Source organism: Bos indicus x Bos taurus, chromosome 9 (genome assembly GCF_003369695.1).
Source record: "Bos indicus x Bos taurus breed Angus x Brahman F1 hybrid chromosome 9, Bos_hybrid_MaternalHap_v2.0, whole genome shotgun sequence".
Lineage (NCBI taxonomy): Eukaryota > Metazoa > Chordata > Mammalia > Artiodactyla > Bovidae > Bos > Bos indicus x Bos taurus.
This window is the reverse complement of record NC_040084.1, coordinates 19,292,462-19,305,349: the sequence shown is the minus strand read 5'-3', so window position 1 is coordinate 19,305,349 and position 12,888 is coordinate 19,292,462.

The following is a 12,888-nucleotide window of genomic DNA, read 5'->3' as shown; positions in this document are numbered from 1 at the left end:
TGGGAATGGCTTTTCTATTCTCACCATCAGAAATTTTAGCCCAGAAATGAACATTTAGTCTCTATGCATGCCTCATAAACAATGGGAGACAGCCCCAAACCAGCTCAAATGCTTTAGTCCAACAGCAGCACAAAGTTCCCAAGAGGTTGCAACTTAGCAGGTATCATTCAGGGACCAAGATGCTAGTCTGCTCTTCTTCAAGGCATCTGATGAATCTCTATGAATTATTCTCCTGGATTTCTTCCCCTCACGCCCACCACTAGGCCTTTCCTTTGGTAAGATGAAGGCAAAGAAAGGAGTTTCTGAGGGTGGTGGTTGGTAGTGGTAAGGTTGATTCTATACTTTTTAATAAGCTCTGGTGGAACGTTTTGAGTTCTAATTATTTATGGCTCTTTAGAGAATGATGGGGCTTCCCTAATGGCTCAGACGGTCAAGAATCTGCCTGCAGTGCAGGAGACGTGCTTTCAATCCCTGGGTCAGGAAGATCCTCTGGAGAAGGGAATAGCTACCCACTCCAGTACTCTTGCCTGGAGAATTCCATGGACAGAGGAGCCTGGCAGACTACAGTCCATGGGGTCGCAAAGAGTCGGACATGACTGAGCAACTAACACTTTCACTTCACTTCAGAGAATGATCTCAGCTTTGGGCAGTAGCTACAACTCTGGGCCAACAGGAAATCTCATGCAATATTAGGAAGTAGGTAAGGGGAAGACCAGAGATACTTTTCAAGTTCAATAACTTTTATCCCACTCTCTGTCTTTATATTATTTAATTTGTGTTATCTGGTGAAAAGTCTTCTCAATTCATCCAACTCTTACAGTTTTCTTAAATGTCTTAGGTAATGTCTTACCTAGTGACCTGCTGCCTGGTCTCTATACCATGACCATGACCCCACTCTTGTCTTGTCACCAGGAGCAAGCAGCTGGCCACTGTGCCTTCGACAAGAAGAAACAGGGTTCAGGGATGCCAAACAGGACAAGTGGGATCTGGCTTCCTGCTGCCTCATTTCTTGCCTGAGTCTTCAGATTCAGGTCACTCATTCTTTTTTTTTTTTAGAGCAGCCATAGGCAACTGGGTATATTTGTGTTTCTTATTTATTTATTTACTTGGCTGCATCTGGCCTTAGGTGTGGTACTCCAACTTCTCTAGTTGTGGCAAGGGGGCTCAAGGGCGCTCAGGGTTAGTAGTTGTGGACTTGGGCTTCTTTGCCCTGTGGCATGTGGGATCTTAGTTCCCCAACCAGAGATCCAACATGCATTCTCTGCATTGGAAAGCATATTCTTAACCACTGGTCCACCGGAGAAGTCCCAGGTCCCTCACTCTCGTCTCAGGATCCAGTCTAATGAATCGCACAGTTACTGCTGCTCAGCCTGGACTTGCCCTGAGTCCTGCTTTGCTTCTGAATTTTCAGGAAGGGCATCCCATCCATGCTGGCTTCACTCAGCTTTAAAGCCAGATGTGACCACCTGTGCCAGTTCACAAAAGCTTCTGTCATCAAGGCTAAGAGCAGCCATGAATTGCAATATTTCTTAAAGTTGTGGTAAAATATCCCTGGTTGCTTAGTGGTAAAGAATCTGCCTGCAATATAGGAGATGCAGGTTTGATCCTTGGGTTGAGAAGATCCCCTGGAGAAGGGAATGGCAACCCACTCCAGGATTCTTGCCTGGAGAATCCTATGGACAGAGGAGCCTGGCAGGCTACAGCCCATGGGGTTACAAAGAGTCAGACACGTCCGAGCGACTAAACCACCACCAAAATAAACAGCACTGTGTAAAATTTACCATTTTAAGCATACAATTCAGTGGCACTAAATAAATGTAAAAGTTGCATTACCATCACCATTGTCTATTTCCAGAAGGTTTTCATCATCTCAAACAAAAATTCTGTATCTTATATACAGTAGCTCCCATCCCCTGCTGGCTTTTTTGTTTCTGGTTACATCTGTTCTACTTTATGTCTCTACGAGCTTGCCTATTCTGGATTGTCCATATGATATTAATGTTTTTCCCCAAGGCTTACTCACTTCTGTCTACATTGATCATTGAGTGTCAGACGTTTGTGGGGTTTTTTTGGTTGTTGTTGTTATTGTTCTTTTTTCTATTTTTAAAATTGAAGTATAGTTGATGTACAATATTATATAAGTTATAGGTATACAATTTTAGTGGTTATATCCCATTTATAGTTCTTATAAAATATTGGCTGTATTCCCTGTGTTGTACAATATATCCTTTGTGCTTAATTTATACCCAGTAGTTTTATACCTCTTAAAATCCTACCCCTGCCTGCCCCCTCCCATCTTCCCTGTCCCCCACTGGTAACCACTAGTTTGTCCTCTGTATCTGTGAGTCTTTCTTTTTTGTTTTATTTACTAGTTTGTTTCATTGTTTAGATTCCACATATAAGTGATGTCATACAGTATTTGTCTTTCTCTGTCTGACTTATTTCACTTAGCATAATACCCTCCAAGTCTATTCATGCTGCAAATGGCACAATTTCATTCTTTTTTTCCTTAACGGCTGAGTCATATTCATTGTATATATACACCCCGTCTTCTTTATCTGTTTATCTGTGGATGGATACTTAGGTTGTTTCTGTATTTTGGCAATTGCAAATAATGCTGCTATGAACATTGGAGTGCAATGACCCAGCAATTCCACTCTTAGGTATATATCCAGAAAACAAGAAACTAATTCAAAGAGTGCCCAAACTTTGAAGCAGGAAAATAAAAGAGGTAACAGTTAAGAAAAGTGTACAAATGCATATCACCCCCTCGCCCCCTTCCTCACCAGAAAAACAGACAGGACCTTGGCTCTTGACTGTAGCACAAATGTGGAGAATTAAGTGTCCCATAACTTCTGCCTTCATGACTTCTGCTATTCATTTGTATCACTTGTAGCATTTATTACATTTGTTTTTAATGTAAAGAAACTTTAGATCACTGAAAAGTCATTGTCGTTCATAAATGAGAAGGAAACTATAAACATTGATAGAATGCAAAGAGTTAATACATTTTAGCTAGAAACCATTGCTTGAAAAACTTGTTTTTAAAAAATGCCTGTTTTTTAAAAAGCTTGTTTTGGTAAAACAAAGCCTGTTTTTAAAAAATGATCAGCAGGTATTAGCATTAGTGCTGAAAACTGCCACCAGGCTGACATTTTCTCTTTCCTGAATTCAGAAAGACTTGCAGCCAGTTATGATGGCTGGATGGCATCACTGACTCGATGGACGTGGGTCTGGGTGAACTCTGGGAGTTGGTGATGGACAGGGAGGCCTGGCGTGCTGCGATTCATGGAGTAGCAAAGAGCTGGACACGACTGAGCAACTGAACTGAACTGAACTGAATGTAATACTATACCTAGAGACCACTGAAGTCATTTCACATACTGGTTTTAAGAGGCCAACATTTTGGGAAGTGACACTTTGTAAATGTTTTACAGTTTGCTTATGTTTTCCCAAGTGTTATATAGGCTTTCCAAGCTTTACTTAGCCTAATGCAAGTCCCTTATATACATGTAGTGAGGATGAACTTTAAATATCTTTTGTAATTCCTTTTCCTTTGGAATCATATTTCTGAAATTATTTTCATGTTGATTTAATTATCAAGAAAAGAGTTGCAGATCCTGAGATGAAAAAGATTATTTGAACTTAGCAAGGCAAAAAAGATTTTTAAAAAGGAAGAAAAGGAAAAGAGAGGAAGAAAAGAAAAGGCATGTTAATTCTTTAATAATTCAAGATTTCAGTGATTTGTAAGTTCTGGGGGGAAAAGAGTCACCTGCATAGTAATAAAGCATGCATCATTTGAATGGATTAAAGTTTAAATCACTCCAAAGCAGCTTATTTTTCATCCATCACCATGGATACAAAAAGGACAGCTCAAGTGCAGGCATCTGACATCACAAGCATGTCCAGACAGGCCAGGGAGGAGAGCCACGAAGGGAGGGGAGGCAGAGGGAAAGGGTTATTGTTAAAATGATGAATCAGATGTTCAGTTGGGAGGATTAGATAGAAGGAGGCACGAAGCCAACTGAGAAGCTTGGAGACGGGCAGTCATTTACAGTGACCTTTAAATACCTTCTTAGCCAGAAATAGAAGCAGAGGAAGACTGAGAGAGGTAGATCAGATCAGTCCCCTCTCAGATGGCAGTTTTGAAAGTTTTTTTTTTTTTATGTTCTCCTTATTTTATGTGTAGGCTTTAATTTTAACTAACGTTCTAAGGGTCGTGCAAAAGGCAGTTACCTGTATGGGTTAAGGGAACCAAAGAAGAGAGGTGGGGGTCACTAAAACTTAGGAACTCAGAGAAAAGATCCAACAGGGCTGGTATCTATACCCACAGGAGGGATATCCAGGTGTCTGGTCCGAGGAGCAGCAAAAAACATGTCAGACTTGAACCAACTGCTGTTGCTGCTGCTGGAGTAACATTATAGGAACAAGGACATGAAGACGAATATCCCTCTCCTCACTGCCTTCCTTCCAGCCCTTTCTTTAATGCCTCCTGCTGTCAGAACCCAGCAGTGAGCCAAGTCACAAGGGAGCCTGGGAGATGCAGTTAGCTGCATTCTAGTCTCAGCATCACATAATAGAAAATAGGAAGGCAGGCTAGGAACTGAGAAACAATTGCATATAACTGGCAGCATTCCAGTTCAACTTTGGCATGGACATAAGTCGTGGTACTCGGTCAATCAGTGACAGCCACCAGTGAAAACTGCTGGGTTCTAGAGAGAAATGAGGTAGATTGTCACATGCCAGGGCAGTAGCCCTGTTTTCTTTCCTAAGGATTACCAGTGAGGTTAGTTGTAAGTATGAGATACTCTCTGGAAAGTCCTGGAAATTATGGATGGGGAAGTCTTGACAGTGGAGGTACTATAAATCAGAAGGAAGGGGTCAGCAGACAACCAGTTTGGCTGATCTTATATATATTAAAGACTAGGGAACTTAGACTTATGTGTGCTTTTCTTAAAAGAATTAAAAAATTACCAGACACTATGAACCCATTTGAATAAAAGTTTATCATCACTTTTGGGGACATCTATTGGTTTTGCCCCATATTCCTTCTTGTAGCAAGATTCCAGTTTTCCTTTGGATAACCACCTCTCTCAACTCTTCTGGATGAACCTGAAAATTCTTTTCTGCTTTCCCCACCCAAAGGATCCACCTGGCCACAGTAATTAGTTCATGCTCAGGTATGAACAGAGATTTTAATACCAGGATTTCTTCTGGATCAATCAGAAAAGAGGTGTTCTTTTCCAATGGGATTGTTAGATGAATAGAATGTAAGCCCGGAGCTTTGGTGGTCAAACCTGACTGGGAAAGCCTGCCAGATATAAAACCTGCACATTAGAAAATACATGCAAGAGATAAAGAGAAACAAAAATTTAATTGGGCTTCCCTGGTGGCTCAGTTGGTAAAGATTCTGCCTGCAATGCAGGAGACTGGGGTTCAATCCCTGGGTTGGGAAGATCCCCTGGAGAAGGAAATGGCAACCCACTTCAGTATTCTTGCTTGGAAAATCCCATGGACAGAGGAGTCTTGGTGGGGCTACACTCCATGGGGTCGTAAGGGTCGGACACAACTTGGGGACTAAACCACCACCATATTTGGAGCTGGGTCTACTTCTAGATTTTTCTATTATATAATTTACTCTTTTTTGTTTTTAACTAAGCCATTTTTTAAAATTGAGGTTAAGTTCACATACAGGGAAAGACATCTATCTTAAGTATAAATTCTGATGAGTTTAGATAAAGGAAACACTCTTTTAACTACTACCGCAGTCAAGATATAGTAAATTCACATCACTCTAAAATTCTCTTTCACTCCCTTTCAGTCAGTCACTACCCTGACTGTTCCAATTTTTACCGATACAGATGAACTTTGTCTGTTTTGAACTGATTCATGGAAATATACATCATATATATTTTTTTGTGTCTGACTTCTTTTGCTCAATATCATGTCTTTGAAATTCATCCATGTTGATCAGTCATTAATTCTATTGATGACCAGCATTACATTATAATTTTTATTTTCATGTTGATGGATATTTGAATTGTTTCCTATTTTGCCTAATATGAATAAAGCTGTTATAGACACTACTGATTAAGTACTTTTTGGATATATGTTTTTATAGCTCCTATGTAAATACCTTGGAGTGAAATTACTAAGTCATGTTAGAAATGTATGTCCCAAAGATATCTCAAACATGGTCACCAAACCACTTATTACTGTCCTTGACAAGTAATGGATAAATACTGTTCATACTTGCCCTTCTGTCCTCACCATCTTTGGTGAAGTGTGCGTGCGTGCAAAATCGCTTTAGTTGTGTCCAACTCTCTGCAACGCCATGGATTGTAGCCCGCCAGGCTCCTCTGTCCATGGAATTCTCCAGGCAAGAATACTGGAGTGGGTAGCCATCCCCTTCTCCACAGATCTTTCCAGCTTAGGGATCGAACTCTGGTCTCTTGTATTGCAGGCAGATTCGTTACTGTCTGAGCTCCCAGGGAAGCCTGTCAATTCTTTCTAAAGCAGATATCAAATCATATTGATCCCCAAATTTATTAGTCACTGCCTCATGGCTTTTGGGATTAAACAGAAGCTTAAAAAGGTGTTTAGGGACTTCCCTTGTGGTCCAGCAGTTAAAAATCCACCTTGCAATGCAGGGGACACAGATTCGATCGCTAGTCTGATTGGGGAACTAGGATTCCCACGCCTTGGAGCAGCTAAAGTCATGCACAGCAGCTAACGAGTCCATGCGCTGCAATTAGGGAGCCCTCATGATGCAACGACGGAGAAGGCAATGGCACCCCACTCCAGTGTTCTTGCCAGGAGAATCCCAGGGATGGGGGAGCCTGGTGGGCTGCCGTCTATGGGGTCGCACAGAGTCGGACACGACTGAAGCGACTTAGCAGCAGCAGCATGATGCAACGAAGATATCGTGTGCTGCAACTAAAACCAGCACAGCCAAATGAATACATTAAAAAAAAAAAATTCATTTACAATCTAGCCTTTGCTTCCTCTTCAGGTGTACACTGGAGAGAGGGGGGGCCATTCCCTCACCCAGTGTATGCTCTAAGTTTCCCCACGCCCTCCCCGTGATGTTTACAGCCCTGCCTCTCTGGGCATGCACTGTCCTGCTTGGGTATATACTGATTTATTTCTGCCTTATATATCTTTGCACTTTTGGTTAGCTTTATGTGACATAAACTCTAATTCAATAGTCATTTCCTCTGGGAAGCATATCTGGGCCACCAGGCTGAGTTGAGAGTTTCTTCTTCAACTCCCCTTAGCACCTTAGGCATATCTTTATAATTGCCCTTATTACATAGGACTTGCTATCAGAAAACTTACCTTTCTTGTTCATTAGATAGCAGGCAGCTGGAATACAACGATTTCATTTTCATCTCTGTATTCCCCCAAGTACTCAATATGTATTTAATGAATGAATGAAGTTTTCTAGCTCAGATTTTCCATTTTCCAAATGGCAGTTCTTCTCTATGCCATTTACCTGTTTTCACTGAAAAAAATAGCTGGCTATTCTGCTAGAACTCTGAAGTAGTAAAAATACTTTTTCTTTACACAGGATATTTATTGTCGACTAAAAATAGTCACTTATTTTAACAGAATCTCCTGTGGGTTATTTTCAGTTGAGAACAGGCAAGTTATCTACTAAGGAAACTACATTATTCTCCCTTTCACATTGAACAATGTGAATACAAATAGAATTTCATTTTCCCTCAATGCTAGTCCAAAACTGTGTTGAAGACAGCATTTTGATCTATAAGTTGACTTACTTAAAGATGTAATTGTGGCGGAACAAAATATGAAAACATGTATTACAAACTAGCTTAAAACAACTTTGGGTTTAGTTCTTTTTATGCAAAACAAAGCTCAGATGGTAAAGAATCTGCTTGCAATGCAGGAGACAAGGGTTCAATCCCTGGGTCAGGAAGATCCCCTGGAGAAGGAAATAGCAACCCACTCCAGTATTCTTGCCCAAAGAATCCCATGGACAGAGGAGCCTGGTGGGCTACACTCCATGGGGTCACAAAGAGTGACAGGACTGAGCGACTTTCACTTACTCACACACTCAGGCAAAACAAAAGCAAAGCCCCCTCCCCCATACAAATAGACTCCCTGAAATTGAGAAACTATTAGTGATTTACTCACCAATTATGAAATAAAAATACTAGTAAATATCTCAATACTTTTCTTTCTCCACTAACAAAATGATTAACTTGTAAATTTCAAAGTGATCAAATAAAATTTATCCTTTAAAGAAAAGTATGTTAGTCACTCAGCCGTGTCGAACTCTTTGGGACTCCATGGACTGTAGCCTGCTAGGTTTCTCTGTCCATGGATTTCTCCAGGCATGAATACAGGAGTGGAAAGGCATTCCCTACTCCAGGAGGTCTCCCCAACCCAGGGATCAAACCCACATCTCCTGCATTGCAGGCAGATTCTTTACCATCTGAGCCACCAGGGAAGCCCTTATTTAAATAAAGCAATAATCAAACGGTATCAGCCTTTCTGTACTGCAAAGGCAAATAATAACAACAATCAGACTAAATTTGTTCTTATACGAAGAGACTACTTTCTGTGTCTCCAATTTTACTGTTCTTTAATCAAATTGCCAACATCTGCTGGATCATTGAAAAAGCAAGAGAGTTCCAGAAAAACATCTATTTCTGCTTTATTGACTATGCCAAAGCCTTTGACTGTGTGGATCACAATAAACTGTGGAAATTCTGAAAGGGATGTGCGGGGAGCGAGCTCCACCCCTGGCAAAGGTCATGAGGAAGGAGGCTTGGCATACGCAAAGGCGGGATCAAGCCTCAGGAGTCTCCCTGGAAATTCTCGAGCAATCTACCCCCAAAACCAGAGTCTGCCTACTTTCTGCTTTGTGCTTTCACCTACACTTCTGACTTTACGGGGGGCTGTCCCCCACTACCTCTCTCTGAAAAAAGAGTTAGCTTACAGCTCCAGTTAATAATTCCTGGGTGTGACAGTGTTTCAACCTACAAACTCCTTTGGAAGTCCTCTAGCCTGCCTGAATAGGTTTTTCCAGCCACATGTGATTGCTCAGAGCCTCCCAACTGTGAGAGGCATGAGATGTTCTAAACTGTCCAAATACAGATTCCTTCGAGCAGTTAAAAGATTGATTAGAAATTGTATTGGTGAAGGGATTTTCACTTGTTGGGCCAATGTTTGCTGCTAAGTTTCCATATCCCTTACCTGCTGTGTCCCTGGCAGTGTATTGATTAATATAATTGGTGTAAACAGTAGCTTTAATGTTTGTAACCTGGGACCCTTGAGTTAATTCTTTTTCTTGTTATAGCCCACCACACCTTTGCCCTTTAGGAATGCAACTTTATCTAATGCTTTTGGAGGGTGGCGCTTGACTTATCACCTTTAGAGAAAAATAAGTTTTCTGAAGAAAGGGTCTTAAAATGTTAACAGGCCTCCGGGCCAGAAGATGATGCAAATCACCTAAGCTTTTGCATATGATAAGTTTGCAGGAAGAAAGCCTGGCTTGCTGCATGACTCTACCCCTTCCCCCATTATCCTCTATGCATAACTTAAGGTATAAAAACTACTTTGGAAAATAAAGTGTGGGCCTTGTTCACCGAAACTTGGTCTCACCATGTCGTTCTTTCTCTTACCTTCTGGCTGAATTATTCAGCCTCTTTTCTCCACTGACTTTCCTCACTGAGCTATCCTCATTCTATTACTCTTTATATCCTTAATTAACGTTTAATTAAGCAGTTGTTTCCTGATCCTCGCCGACGCCGTCCCCGCTTCGAATTCCCTGGATCCACCGGGGCTGGACCCCGGCAGGGATGGAAATATCAGACCACGTGACCTGCCTCTTGAGAAACCTGTATGCAAGTCAGGAAGCAACAGTTAGAACTGGACATGGAACAACAGACTGGTTCCAAATAGGAAAAGGAGTACGTCAAGGCTGTATATTGTCACCCTGCTTATTTAACTTCTATGCAGAGTACATCATGAGAAATGCTGGGCTGGAGGAAGCACAAGCTGGAATCAAGATTGCTGGGAGAAATATCAATAACCTCAGATATGCACATGACACCACCCTTATGGTAGAAAGTGAAGAAGAACTAAAGAGCCTCTTGATGAAAGTGAAAGAAGAGAGTGAAAAAGTTGGCTTAAAGCTCAACATTCAGAAAACGAAGATCATGGCATCTGGTCCCATCACTTCATGACAAACAGATGGGGAAACAGTAGAAACAGTAGCAGACTTTATTTTGGGGGGATCCAAAATCACTGCAGATGGTGATTGCAGCCATGAAATTAAAAGACGCTTGCTCCCTGGAAGGAAAGCTATGGCCAACCCAGACAGCATATTAAAAAACAGAGACATTATTTTGCCAACAAAGGTCTGTCTAGTCAAGGCTACGGTTTTTCCTGTGGTCATGTATGGATGTGAGAGTTGTACTATAAAGAAAGCTGAGCGCCAAAGAATTGATGCTTTTAAATTGTGGTGTCAGAGAAGACTCTTGAGAGTCCCTTGGACTGCAAGGAGATCCAACCAGTCCATCCTAGAGGAGATCAGTCCTGGGTGTTCATTGCAGGGACTGATGTTGAAGCTGAAACTCCAATACTTTGGCCACCTGATACGAAGAGCTGACTCATTTGAAAAGACCCTGATGCTCGGAAAGATTGAGGGCAGGAGGAGAAGGGGACGACAGAGGATGAGGTGGTTGGATGGCATCACCGACACAATGGACTTAGGTTTGGGTGGACTCTGGGAGTTGGTGATGGACAGAGAGGCCTGGCGTGCTGTGGTTCATGGGGTCGCAAAGAGTTGGACACAACTGAGCGAATGAACTGAACTGATATCTCAGTTTTCTGAAGCCATTCAATTTCTTTCTTTCTTTTTTTTTTTTTTCCTTTTCTTTTTTTGGTTGTGCTGGGTTTTCATTGCAACTTTTCTAGTTGTGGTTTGGGGGCTTAGTTGCCCCACAGCATGTGGGATCTCAGTTCCCCAACCAGGGATGGAACCTGTGTCCCCTTCATTGGAAGGCAGATCCTCAGCCACTGAACCACCAGGGAAGTCTCTGAATTTCTTTTAAGCACCTGGTGTATTAGATTATGTTTTAAAGTTAATACTATGTGCTGACAATCTACTATTTACCTGGAATTCATTAATGAATTTAAAATTTTCTAGCAATATATCACGAAAAGTTAGATTTAGAATTTTTGAATTTTGCATTATGTATCACATATCTAGGTAAAATACACAAAACTGTGACAGTATTTTTTTTTTAATTATATAAATGGACACCTGAATTTTAGCTAAGAATAATTATATGCTGGTGAACTTTCTAATTTGTGATTATTTCTAGTATGGCCATTTTAAATTATAGTCGTAATTTCTGGATTGTCTACAGTTGCAAAGTCTACTTACTACTCTTCCTATTAATTTCATGAAGCTTCTAACAAATTGTTCAATCACTTTATAGTTTCCCCCTATGGAAAATGGGAATAAGTCTTTTCATAAGCATTTCTAGGAAATTTTTCATTAATATCATCTGTATCATTGGCCATATAGCATTAAACAAGGCAATCAGAGTACTGCAAAAAATTAACATTCAGTTAAACTGGAGATATTGCAATAACAATGTAAGCCCAAGAGTATTAAAAATAAAACTCTAAAGTGCTTAATGATTATTAGAAAATTTTTTCATAAATATAATCTTTAAAAACAAAAAGCCTGGTTACTGTTGATTATAATTTCAAGTGGCAGAAATATAAAGGTGTAGTTTTATTGATTTTGGTTCCTTTTATTTTTGAAAAGCAGAATTCTATGTAGTGTAGTGAAATGAGATGGCAAATGGTATAATCTTAGAAAATTCCAGTCGTATCAGAATATCAAAATCATGTAAAATCACATAAAAACATCTGAAATTATCTCCTATTTTGGGATAACCTAGTTCAATGAACTGATCTCTAACTTCTGTAGGCTTATAAATTCTTTTGATCTTTTTCCTAGGTCCAATAAGTTGATAGTCACTGTTATTTCAAATATGATAAGAATGAATAAAACTCTACATTGTAAAGATCTTGAAAATGTGTCACATCCAATTAGACAATTTTATGGAGACACCTAAACTTTTCAGTTCTTTCTTGCTTTCCAGAAACTCTTACCAACTTGTTGGTGAAACATATTAAAGGCCTTAAATTTGAAACCTGGAATTTAGCTACCTTGACTTAAATCTTTGTTCAACCACTAACTATTTAGTATATAGTGGTAGGTCCTTTAACCTCACAGAATCTTTTTCTTCATGTAGAACGATGAATAACAATACCCATCTAGTATCTGAATGAAGATAGAATGAGATTACACTATCAAATTGTGATGGCTGAATAAATATCATTCATTCTCAACTGTCCTTGAGTGTTGGCAAACCCCAGTTGATTCTGGAGACTTTTTTTGTCTTTCGGGTTTTTTAAAACCTAACTACAGCATGTTTTTTGACTATACAACTTCCTTTAAAAGTAATCCACTGATGAGTTTAGTAACCTATGTAGTATTAACTTTAACGGAGTACTAACTAGTGAGATATTTTAATGAAGAGTATTAGCATTTAAACAAATTAATGAAGTTATTTCAGTGCATTTTCTGATATTACTTATCATTTTCACTACCAGTTAATTATTTTTCTTCAATTATTAGCACATAGAGAAAATTACATTTAATTATGATATTGTTTGGGCTTCCCAGGCGGCACTAGTGGTAAAGAATCCGCCTGCCAACATGGGAAACATGAGAGACGAGGGTTCAACCCCTGGGTGGGGAATATTCTCTAAGAGGAGGGCATGGCAACCTACTCCAGTATTCTTGCCTGGAAAATCCCCATGGACAGAGGAAGCTGG